At 39.6% G+C, this 13,038-nt stretch overlaps 1 protein-coding gene across 4 annotated transcripts in view; it reads right to left on the bottom strand.

The window, feature by feature from the left end:
* LOC135944397 (transcription factor SOX-5-like) overlaps window positions 1-13,038 on the bottom strand; it is a 169,544-nt gene that overhangs the window by 110,643 nt on the left and 45,863 nt on the right. For all 4 annotated transcript variants that reach the window (XM_065491293.1, XM_065491299.1, XM_065491294.1 and 1 more), the window contains one exon: window positions 1,027-1,081. The gene's annotated coding sequence lies outside the window, so the exon portion shown is untranslated. The remainder of the gene's footprint in view (window positions 1-1,026; window positions 1,082-13,038) is intronic.

Raw genomic sequence — 13,038 nt, 5'->3', positions numbered from 1 at the left:
CGACGAAGAAGTCGGAGCGAGAGAAGAAGAAAAGTAATATAATGCAATTACCTTCGCTGATTCTCCTTTGTGCCGATCCTCCTTGAGCAGCACCACCGTGTGCCGCCCTACGTGAGCATAAAGAGCGAAATTGATGAAATGAATAGCAACGAAAATTTCTTTCTCTGCTCGACCCTTATAATGACAGGGGAGTGTAAAGTGGCAAAAGTCTGAATCTCAAAGTTTTTATGTCTGCTATTTGAAAATGGGTTTTTAATAATCGTCAGCATGCGTCCTGCTTGACACGAATGACGCTATACCAACTTAAAACCTTTCAGCGTTTTCTCTATAAAATCTATCGAATGACCGTTATCAATGAGGTCTTTCGCTCACTTCCCTGAACTCATCTCGCATCGAGCATTTCTCTCCTCATCATCATTTCTCTTCTGACTCCGCCACTGCTGTTGTCATTCGTCAAAAGAAGCAACTCCTATATTTGTAGGGAAAGGCATTTTGCCCTCTTTCATATATTACATAAAAAGGAAACTTTGCACAATTTGAAGAATTGCTCTCGTGTGTGTATATGTACCTCCGCCGCCGCTTCCACACCGTTCTTTTTCACCCATTGCCGTTTCTCTCTCTCTCTCTCTAGCTCGCTCTTTCCCAACTGCCGTCATCACAAGGGAGGAACATACACACGTGCCTATGCAGGCACCCGGTATTAACTCGCGCACATAATCCATTTTGCAGCAATTTGCTTTTCTCTTGGCGATGCACGCGGCGTTCCCGTCGTCCTCTTTATCTATTATCTCGCGGCGCAACCGACGTACGCTATTCACTAACATAATCTGATGACGATGACACGTAATTTGTGTATTCCGCTCACGCTCTAATTCAATCCGATAAGGACGACCAGAATGAGTGATATTATGAAGGTATTCAAGCAAATTTAACTTAACGTATTAAATGATATAATGTTTTGTTACATCAATTGTAGATTGCGATTCACAGTTTATCTGACGCCTCGTAAAGAAAACACAATCTTACCTTTAGACTATAGGCTGCCGAGGGAGGTTAGAGATCAGTCGGTCTCCAAATGAGTCTGGAACACACACAAAAATTGTACAATTAGATTGAAAATCCCTTTTTGCAAAAAAAAAAAAAAATCAGAGCATATAAAACCAACAAAAGTATTCAATAAATTTAAGAAAATCGTGGCAGTTTATTTCTTGACTGATTATTGTATTTCTGACCTGTTTTACGCATAGCATTAATACTTTTTTAAAGAGGTATGCAGAAAATTTCAAAATTAGTAAACTCATTATGATTCTAGCCATCCAGAAAAACGCCACAGAAAAGCCAATTTTGCAACGTTTCAAATATTTAATTAATATTTTTAGAGAAATTTTCATTAAGTATTGTAGAAAATTGAAGAATGAAAAACACGAGAGGCGCTTTTACTGGCGTCCAAATGTCTCGCCAGTAGCGCTATATAGAGAGGGATGGAGGGACAAGGAACATTAACTATGAGATCAATGCTAAGCAAATTAACGCTCAAATTGCGTAATCTAATTAGTGAACAAATTGGCACAACACTTTGATGCCGCCGCCGTCGCACACCTGATTCACAGGAGAGCGAGTGAGAGGGCGCACAATAATTAGATGTTAGACGTTGTTAATGCCGCGGTGGATCCCAGCAGCAGCAGCGGTGGCAGAGAGGAGCGCGCGCGAATTCATTCGCAGTGGCAGCAGCTTTGTGCGCCTGATTCCCCTTAAAACTAAGTTGCTTTAATTCATTAGCAAGTCCACTTTGATCTCGGCTGACAAAATGTATGCGTGCAAGCAGCCACGTCATATTATTCATGCACGCAGAGATCATGTCGCACCCTTGCAAGATCGATTATGATCCTGTGATGTGCAAACAAGGCGAAAGCGAACGGTCATCCGTGCGCCCTTTTTTGTCCGCGGCCACCCTCCTCGCTGTCCCCGCAACTCGCTGAATGTGTTGAACTTTTGTATGAACGAAATGCGCCACGCACTCTGTTGTTGCTTCGCTCGTCCCTGTTATTTGAGGAGGACACAATCAATTCATCCTGTTTGCATTGTGCTCGAGAGGCATGATTATTTTGAGCTCTGATCTCGGTGTTTCAGGATGAATAAGGCGTAATTTAAAAGGATATGGCTAATTTCACAGTTTTTGTTTAAGAGTTTAGACGAATGCTAGGTATATAATGCAAAATGTTTTGAATAATTATGTATGGGCCAGACTAACTTCAGTTCTATACTGAAAATGTTTATGTTTTAATCTTTGATCATATGGTGTTAAATTTTTAGTCTATCATTTTCAAGATCTATATCAGCTAGAGAAAATTAGAAATAATTTAGTACAACAGCGCTCGATTTGACTTACATTTCAAAACAAAATTACAAAATCAGTTTACTTTTTTTAATCCAACTTTTAAATTCCCATCCTACTATGCAGAGTATTGTTGATTAAATATTTATTTTCAAAAATCTGCTTTTGCCAATGTGGGTGTGGGTATAATTCTCCGAGCTGTTTTTCATTGAGATAATGTAATAAAAATCATCACACTTTAAAATTAGTACAAATCTAAGTTCGAATGAGAAAAACAAAATTTAATTAAAAAGTTTAATAAAAAGTTATAAAAATATCTACCAATTTCAAAAGTAAATTGTGTTCAACCTTTGAAGTATCACGGTATGTTTATTATCTGATCGGCAAATGAGACGTCCACATTAAAGTTTAAAATGGAGGAATGCTTACTTTCCCGTCAATCGCTTCTACAAACATTGGTTTTTCCGAAAGAGAGCGGCTCTTTTATGGAAAAAAGAGAGAGACCATGCGTCGAAAATAAAAAGATCAAGTGGAAGAAAAACAAGAACGGTGAAAAATTTTATATAGAGAGGGTGAGCATAAAACTGATGAAAAATAAAACGCGTCATAGAATGAGATAAAAATTTCTGAATCTCTGATTTCTAAATTTATTGTATGTATATTCGGAGTGGAGCCATTACAGTGAGGGTCGTTTTATTTGTGGTGAACAGGACAATAAACTGTTGAGCAGCATCAGCATTGTAAGGAGGGATTTTCAATTATATTCAGAATGAGACCAGCCGATAAAATTTAATAGAGCCAATAAAGTATCGGAATGGATGCTCATTAGGCACTAGGCTGAGGGGGAAATCATCGCGAGGCGCACAAAAAATGCGGAGCCCTTTTAAATAAAATAACAATAAATGTAAATCTGCCAAAAATATGGGTAACAATTAATAAATTCCTGGCGGCAAGGCAACGCGTTTGGAGACTGAAAATTTTTATATAGTGAGGCCAAGAGTGTAAACGCGGCGATTGACAAATGGAAATCTCGTGTTAGCTCTTGTCACACGCAAGAATGCTTATTTATAAACAGATATTTGAAAAAAAGAAGCTGCATTATAAAATTTTATTCAGATATATTACACATATTGTGATGGAACCAGTTTGATCAGCCGCCACTGCAAGCCGTTGCGCAAGTGTGTTTCCTCTTCAACTCATTTTCACATTTTCTCAGAGACGAATCATGTGACATAAAATTCATCCGAATTCCTCACTCTCAAGTAGAAATATCACGCATGCATAAATTTATATTAAAATGGACTTCAAAATATTTCAAATGGTTTTTACTATCGGATTCAATTATTTTAAATACCCGTTTTATTTTCTCAAGATATCGATTGAGTGAATGAAGAATATAAACTACTTGAAAAATGCCATTATTCTATACCTTTGAAACAATCAATACGCGGCTATCTTCAGCATCTTTCTCTTGGCATTAACGACCTGCCTACCAACTGCGTATATATAGTAAAAGAATTTACAACCTCAATCTTTTACCGACTACCGGGCAGCACTCTCATTTTAATTATTTTTGGCAAAAGGATTGCTGTTTTTGGACAAGTTAATCAAGCAGAACAGTTAGGAAACTAGCTTTTTACTCACGCTTACAATTATTAAAAAGGTCTGAATAATGAGTGCCGCGTTACGAGAATTTCGCAATGGCAAAGAGGAAAACGAAGAAGAATAGGCAGTGCGCAATAAAACGCTTTTAATTGTTGGCCAGCATTAAAAACGGGTACGTACTCACAATTTTCTGACGTTGATGATGATGATGACCAGCAGGTTCAACGACTCGCTGCGGCTGCTCTCGCTTAATTTTTTGCCAGACTGCCGCTGACCGAGATGAGATTCTTATCTGCTATCTATAAATCCCGCGTTTATGGCCGGCGCGCAAGCATTTTCCTGCTGCAACATCTTCTTTAAATGTGGGCCATAAACTATTCAAAATATTCCGAGAGATATGCCAGATATTGATGAGATTGTCGACTCTTTTCTGATGGTTTATTTTCATTTTGATGTTTTTATTTTCGTTCGCGCAAAACAATCTTGGGCATTTTATCAGCAGCGTACACATAGGTGTATCTGTTTGCCCAAAATGGATAAATCAGCGCATACACACCGATCCAAGATAAGCAGTCTGCTCGTGAAATTAGGATTTATACTGTAGCCAATACAGCTTTTTCACTGGGTATATTAATAACATAATTTGCCGTTGGATTTGGCTCAATTAGTGACACATTCCAGGCAATTAGCAGCAACTTTTGTAAGATAAGCAGCCCGCCCACCTTCAGCCTCCAGATTAGGCTCGCTCAATAACTCATTAACTCGCAAACCTGAATTAATATAATAATAATTTATGAAGAGCGAATTCTCCGCATTTCTTTTAACTTAGTTAATTATATCAACTCGCTTCTTTCTCTCATGCTCACGCGTGTATATATGTGTGAGGAGGAAAACACAAAAGGTTCGTTAACCTAAAAGTTGTTAAACTCAGTGCGGATAAGTGGATGATGCCATTGCCGGCCGAGCAGCGATGGTCACTTACTCGTTAACACTTTTCACGTCCCACAAAGTCTCAATAACATTAATTTGCAGCGGCTGACGCGAGGATAATGGGCGCAATTCTTCGCACTGTCGACGTAAATTAGTTTTACGGAAACCTTGAAATGTGTACAAATAAAATAATCGTGGAGCGATCGATCAGCAAAGTCCGCAATGAAAATAATTTACACGTTTTATGCGGTGGCATAGAGGTTCAAAAAGAAAAACAAAAACTCGTCCCATTATATGCTGATCCCTTTTTCGCTCGCGGCTAGATCAGAAGAGTGATTTCATTATTTTAACGAACAAGGGAACGATTTCAAGGATGCCGGTGAGTATCGTCAGTTCGAAATTTCATTCACAATCAGAAGCAGGCTCATTAATCATCACAAATGTCAAGTTGAGCGCTGGCGAGGATGAAAAAAATGGGAAGAAATGCAAATGTTTTGTGAGTGAAATAATGCTGTAGCTGCCCAGCCGAGCCGAGAGAAAAAGAGCAGATTTAATTTATGCAGCATCAAAAGTTAATAACAATCCACGCGGTTGGGGCATAAAAGCAGGAGGGACGACCAGATAATAACTTCTTAATAAAGGTTGGGCAATCATAAAATAACGTATCTCCGGTAGCCACTGCTACTTCTTCTTCAAATAATATTTATGATTGTGCCTTTTGCATTAATACATAATATTAAAATAAGGGAGTGCTGCCGCCAAGTGAGACTGCTGAGACGGTTTCGCTTAAAAGCTATGAATACAAAGTAGCTATCACCGGCTGTATATGTATACGTTTTCTTTCGATATATGTATAAATAGTGTCTCGGGAGCACTCTCTCGAGGCGAGGAGCTCTTATAATTTGAAGCGTTTCTCCCGCACGTCCATCAGATGTCCGTCCGTCCAGGGGCACGCACACATCCATCAACGGCATGTGCGTAGGCTCGCAATTCTTTATAACCGCGACGCTGATACATTATTTGTTGGAATCTCGCTACGCCGATTAAATTCGACTTAGCAGGAGGCTAGAAAAATCGCTAAGCGCAAGGTCCGTGCAAATTAATATCAAAACTACCCATTAATTACTTTTCCTAGCGCATAAAATGAATTAAAACTGCACCAATAGACGTTGAAACTTTCGGATTTTTCTTTTAATTTTGAATTCAGCTCCGCGTCAATCTTCGCATTGAAATGTAAATATTCTCCCATCGGAATTTGTGTTTTACAGCTGAATGGCCACGTGGATAATTTATCATCGGGTTAATTCGCAATCATGAATAGACAACCCCTTGAAACCTTTTCGTCAAAATGATTATTCAACGGTGATTATACAGGAGCGCGGAGAAGCGCCAAGTCAGCACAACCGCTGGATAGTGAATGAAAAAGTCAGCAAAATAAGGGGGAGTTTCCTTCTTGAGCAATGACTTCTCTAACCAAGTGGACTCGGTTTTCAACCCCTTGGGAATCGCTGCCGCGTAATAGAGTAGCGGTGTGTTGCCGAAACGCGCACAAAGCGCGCAGTGAGTAAAAAAGCGGCGCAGAAAATGACCCCGACGCATCATAAAGAGAGATTGATACTGCATTTACTCCGTCACTTTTTCTTTAAATCGACAATGAGCAAAGAGGAAATAATAGCGAATGGTAGGGGAGGCGAAATCGTGAAATAAAATATTAAAACTGCGCGCTCGTCAAAAGAGAACGTGGACAAGTTATAATTTTATTTATTGAACAATTTCACCAGGCGTCCGTCGAGTAATGGGCCTGCTTTTGAAAAGTGACAGACAACTACAAATAACACAAATTCACCCGTGTGATAACACGATTTTATAATTTTATAGACCTACCGGGACACGATTGTCCGTCTATTTTTTATCTTTTCCGTGGCCCCCAAGGGTGGCGAACGGACGGTTGGTCGTTCCTCTCTCATTCCCTGGCAGCAATAAAATTCCAATATTGTTCTCAAATTACGATCGAGACGCGGCTGCCGACCAAATTTTATATTTCTTCCGCTGCTATTGTTTGTTGTTTTTTGGGAGGCAGAGAACGGGTTTTTACTCTTTCTGGTGCGATGATTCCTCGAGAAAGAGGCAGATGTAAAAGGGTGAAGACGAGATTATGACACACCTCCCGCTGCTGCCGCATCTTTTATTTCAGCCAGAATTTCTCTGGAACCGAGAATATTTTTGTTTTCTTTCCTCTGAAAAGAAAAGAGAGGAAATGTGTGCTCAAGTAAAAGTGTGGCTCTCAAAATTCCTGAAACAACTTCTCTGAAAAATAATTTCGTTTCTAAAAGAATTCCAACGGTCTTTTAGATGCGACATCCGATAAAGTTTGTCCCGCAAAATGAATGAATAATTTTCATTGTTGGTAGACTGAGGGTCGCATGCTTATGATATTGTAACAATGAGAGAGGTTCCAAGATAAAAATCCTGATGCTCACTTTGCGGCGAGAGAGATGATGTCAGATAAGATAAGCCGCAAAAAATTTATGTTCGGCTTGTACGCTTGCGAGAGCAGAAAACAATATGTTAAGTCAAGTATGCATGTGGTTTTGTCTTCTAAATAAGCAGTACCTCTTTTTCTTACGTGCATCTCACTGCGGGGAAAATACGCCGCGAGCGTCGAATCCTTGTTATTATGTATGCGTATATTCGCATTGTGCAGCGTGTGTTCCCAATTACAGAAATTAATTTCGATTTCATGGTTCGTGCTCATGAAGACCTTTTTTACCATAGGGGCCTTACCAAGATTATTTTACCCACACTTGACAATGAACGAAAGCAAACAATGTGTATCATATGGGCTGATGCACCAAAAAAATTATATTTCCACTCATTAACTAGAGGTCCTGTAAGGAATTTTAATTTTTTAAATTTAGTTTAACATTTGTGTATTTTAATAATTTTTTACCTCACTTTCACACTTTAAATTTGAATTATGATTTATGTAGTACATAGAGCTTTATAAAACTATACTATAAGACATTGCTTGTTAAAATTGGTATTGTTTAAAATGTGTGTTGATGATGCTAACCAAAAGATTGAGCAATTTTACTGCAGTAATTTTAAGAGCAGTAAAATTTAATTACATTACACGCTCATAATTACAATTTATCTTAAGGATTAGCGTGTTTTATATTAGTGGTAATTAATTCCAAAGATAACTAAAATAATTTTAAATCAACTAAATTTGTAAAATTTTTACGATAAAAATACCGTTCTATAATGTATAGGTCTTTAATATTAATCTAAATATAATTTTTTTGAAACGTTGGTAATAAAATGACACAAAGCACTAAATATATCTGGACACTGCATATTCAGCCGTTGTTAAGTAATTCCACTTTCCATATTTCAACCGCACATCGATCAGTGAATATAAGAATGAATTTAAAGCATTTTCAGACTTGATTTTAACCCCAGGCACTAAACAGTTATGCAAACCAGTGGAATTTACTATAAATCTCTGCCTGATTCCCAAGAGCATCGAACGAGTGGCACACGATTGATTGTTTTTAATCGGCCCCTGCGAAGGCGAGCTCTTTATCCCGACCGTTTATTAAATCGGCAATTAGCTTCCACTTATCCGAAACGCTGCTGCAGTTAAAAACAAAGTTCTTCGTGTGTGCTGTACTCTAATAACAACAAAAAGCAGGCGAGAGAGCAGCGCGTTTAAAAAGTACTAAGCGCGCACAACAAAAAAGGATCCAGAAGTCGAAACCCGCGCGGTCACGATTTTGATATAGCAGCAACCGGGAGAGAAGAATCGTGAAGGAATAAATAACATTAATTAGTATTCGCCCATTACATTTATAACAACAAGGAGCTGCTGCAGAAGCTGCCCTCAGATTGGAACAGAAGCGATTTTGCGGATCCGCAGCCGGGTCAAATGGTAATTGCTCTCGCTCGATTCAAAATCGAGAGCAAAAACTGCCCTGCAATCTTGCGTGTATAGATATACTCGCGTACGCTCTCTCCCAATCATCTTACACAGGCTAACCTGTAATTTGGACAGGTTTTTTTGCCTAATTTAATGATGCCAATTCAGCTTTTTGTCTTGCCTTTAACGCTGCGGTCTACCTATTTTCATAATGAAAACAGTTATATGGGTAAAATATTATAGAAGATAGTACTTAAGGAATTTCTTAAAGAACAAAAAATTAATTACAATCGAAATGTTAAATTTAACTGGTTAGCATAATAGGATTAAAATGAGAAAATAAAAGTCAAGTTTAAACCATTGAACTAATAATTAAATTGACAGCGCAGACTATTAGAATTTTCATCTCCTCAAAAATCAAAATTCAAGTCAGAATCAAATTATTTGCATAAAAAGCGCGATAAATTGCAGTGTTGTCAGCGGGACGCTCAATTAAGCCGACAAAAGTCACAGATCAAGTGCTCATCTGTCTCCCGCTCTCTGCGCTCTCGTTTCCTTTCTTTTCTCCTTCCGAACGCTCTCTCTTGTCTGTCTGTGTGTGTGTTTTGCTTCGCGCCAAGAGAAATGGGGTGTCTGAGCGAAACGTATAAATTTGGCTCCCGGTGACAATGCTCGCAATAAATAAATGACCCATGTTAATTTGCTATTCTTCTTCTGCAGCCTCAACAGCTCGAGGGGAGACGTGGAGAACAACAAGCAGAGTAATCGTTCTCTTGATGGGGCGCAACGAAAATAATACATACATACAAGAATGCGCAAGCTGAACCTTATACACGCCCGCACGAATTTGCTCTGCGGCTAAATAGAATGCGTGCTGATTTATTGCGGCAATTAGTCTTTTGCAGGCGCCAAAACCTTTTTTAAAATTTCATGCTAAGATTCAATTTTTTCCAAAGAGCCAAATGTAGAGTCTGAAAATATAATTGGTTTATTGGGTTTGTTGCAATCTTTCTATAGATATAAAAATATATATGTTTATTAGATGAAGACTGCGTCTTGTCGGCCCTTACCGGTAGTGCACAAGGCACTTCCTATTTTTTTTAGCCTAATTTGAGCTAAATTGAAAAACGTCATTCATCGTTTTTATCTCTAATATGCACATCTTTAATTTTAACGTCAAATCAAACCCAGTGCAATGCAGCTAGCTTATAAGTGCTTACGTGAGAGCCCAGAAATGAGCCTTTTAACAGCCTGATTTTGACTTGTGTTTGCGGTGGGACAAAACGCGAGTGCTCAACTTGCACCCACCATGTGCAGACAGCCCTCGGTGCTTTTTGTTTTGCACTCGGCGCCAGCAGTCTGCCTGCGCGGCGTTTACGCTTCGCATTTTGGCGTCGCTCGAGTGCATGAGCTGTCATTGTGCGCACATTTACTCTCGGCACTCGGCTATTGAATTAGGCCTGGCAAAACATCTGGGAGTGAAGCTTTTCAATTCGCAGCTCGCATTCTTTATTCACACTCAGCGAGCGAGTTGATCGCAAAGCGAGCGTGATTAGCTGAATAAATTAATTTTGCGCCAGCGCGAATAATAATCCGTCGGCGAGCCTGGTGGCAGCACATTTTTCAGGCCGACGACAAATTGTCGCCTTTGTCTGCCCGCAAAACTAATTTCTCGACTTCGCCGCTGCTTTGCACGCGCCCTATTATCGACATAGCTGCGGTAGCCAATTTTGGATTTTTGTTTTCGGTCGGGAGGACGTGCGCCTTTTAGAGCCGTGAAAGCCGTCGATAATTCACACCGGCAGCCACCACATGTGCTGCTTTTTCGAATTCAATTTTTCGAGCGCGGCGTTTTGTCACCCCCAACGCTCTGCTGACGGATTTTAAGTGTTCCTGCTCCCTTCCACCCTCGGTTTGTGTGGTCGGATTAGTGGCAATAATTGCTGTTTCGGATTTAGGGTGCTAGTCGTTGTGGATTCTTGAGCTGGAGTTATTTCTTTGTTTGGCTTAAAAAGTCAAAATTGGATTTCGGCTAGCCTGATTGATTGCGTGCAAGTGTTGCTACTAATGAAAAAATGTTTTTCTAAGTTTTATTTTAATCGGAAATTTCATATAAAATTAGATTGCATTGTCAAACTCTTAGGTGAGAAAGTTTTTGCAATGTTCTTCAGGCCGGACTGTTCCAATCCCTGAAATAATTTCAATCAATTTTCCTTTGAAAATTCTGAGGATTCCGCTTGAAGTCCTAACGTGTGTGTATTTTTGCTTCACCTGACCACAACTTGTCGCAAATTCCGAGAAATATTTTGAAGGCTTTCAACCAATTTCCACTTAGTTTTGGGTATAGAGGAATAAGACGAGTTCAAAGATCGAGATTGCCTTCAGTGCACCCTTAAAAAGCTAGTATCCTTGCTCTTCATTCCCGAGAAAAGCTCTTCCAAATTTAGGAGACTCTCGCGGATTATACTCTTCTGGCCGTGCGTTTGCACATAATTCATTAATTTTGTTCTGAGACTGGTTTGGTCAGTGCGCGCGGCGGATATATATGACAGACGGACAACAGCAACCGTGCGCGTTTACATATACACACGCGGGGTATAATAAAAAGGATTAAAAATTATATGTATAAAGGGAGAAAACGGCACGAAGGGGCCGCCTAAAAAATAAATGAAAGACTTTATTATTAGAATGTCTGCAGGCTGAAGAAAAAAGCGAGCAGACCAGTCTGGCTAATGAGAGAAGAGAGCGCAAGCAGTTCATGATTTGCGTGCTTTACTTCATTATTCGGCGCACAGGCGATGATATATGCATCTCGGCACCTTTGTCAGTAATTTCCAGCAGCACCCCGTCCGTGTGCTCGTCTGCGGGGATATACTCGGTCGCATAATGCTTTTAACCCTTTGCTCAGCTTTTTGTTCGCTGCTCCCCGAGTTACTTTATTGGTGAGCCAGCATCATCTTCTTAAATTCCTTTGTGCGTCGCGTCGCGGACAAAAAGGGAATAAATGATGATCCCCGACTGCGCGCTATTCATAAATAAATTCGGGAATATTTCCACACCACACAACTCTTTCTTACGTCATTGGGCGACGGCAATAATTATTGTCTGCAACCCTCTCTTTACCGGGTGCTGAAAAAGCGGCGCGTCCCTTTATTTCTCTCTATTTTTTCCTGGCTTGATCCAATGATTGTGCATGCGTGCCTCTGTTTGTTGTTGAGAAATGCGCACGGCACAATGAATGCCATTATCATCCACTCTCTTTTATTGGCCAACGTTTTTCACCACAAATCTGCTGGCGAAGGGCACAAAACGCTCCCGCTGCGCTGTGGATATCGTCTTCTTGTCCTCGAGTAAATCGTCGTAAGACTTTGTCAGTTTTCGATAACATGAAACGTTGATTACCTTTTTGTAAAAAATCAAGTACCATACATAGCAAACGGGGAAAGCAGCTGTATGTAAGGGCATTTCTTTCTAAAAAAATCAACCTTAAAATATTATTTCTGTTAATTTTTTCCGAAATATTTTTTAGCGGTAAACTAGAATGTGGGTATAAAAATTCTAAATATCGTTATTTGCATCAAAAACCCAGCAAACACCAAACAAATAACATGTTTGTCAAAAGAGCCATGATGTTGACCAAAACACTTTTCATTCAATATTCGCAAGTCCCATTAATTTTTAATTTCAATCTCAAGTTAGACCAAATTAAATACATTTCCGTGTTGAAAGAGTGTTAACTTTATCGGAAACAGTTAAAGTATCCTTAACCATTGATGCAGGGGAAAAATCTCAATGGACCTTTCCAGCAATCAATATTTTCTCTTAGCAACGCGTTGGCAGCATACAATCGCTTCTTTATCGCTAATAGAGCGAACAAATTAATTCGCATGGTTGCCTGGGTACGCAGAGCGCAGTTTCAAAGCAATCAAGCTAAAAAGAAGCGGGAAAAATTCTCGGCAATAAATTGTGACGGCGCTAATTATTAATTGTTGTGTCAATAAGCAAGCATCGAGTTAATTAAAAGAAGCGACGCAAGCGAGCGAGCAGGCAAACAGCAGCAATAAGTTTTTGCAGCAGCTGTGCCGAGAAGCTTTCCGTTTTTGCAAAGAGAGAGAGTGAGCGAGAGAGAGAGAGAGAGAGAGAGAGAGAGAGAGAGAGAGACCCTGCTTATATTTATTATTAGTGCGTGAATTAAGGCAAGAAAGCAGCCAAGGCAAAAGTCTCTCGACGGCAGCCATCATGCCAATTT

This window comes from Cloeon dipterum, chromosome 4 (assembly GCF_949628265.1).
Source record: "Cloeon dipterum chromosome 4, ieCloDipt1.1, whole genome shotgun sequence".
Lineage (NCBI taxonomy): Eukaryota > Metazoa > Arthropoda > Insecta > Ephemeroptera > Baetidae > Cloeon > Cloeon dipterum.
This window is presented reverse-complemented; position numbering and strand designations above follow the sequence as displayed.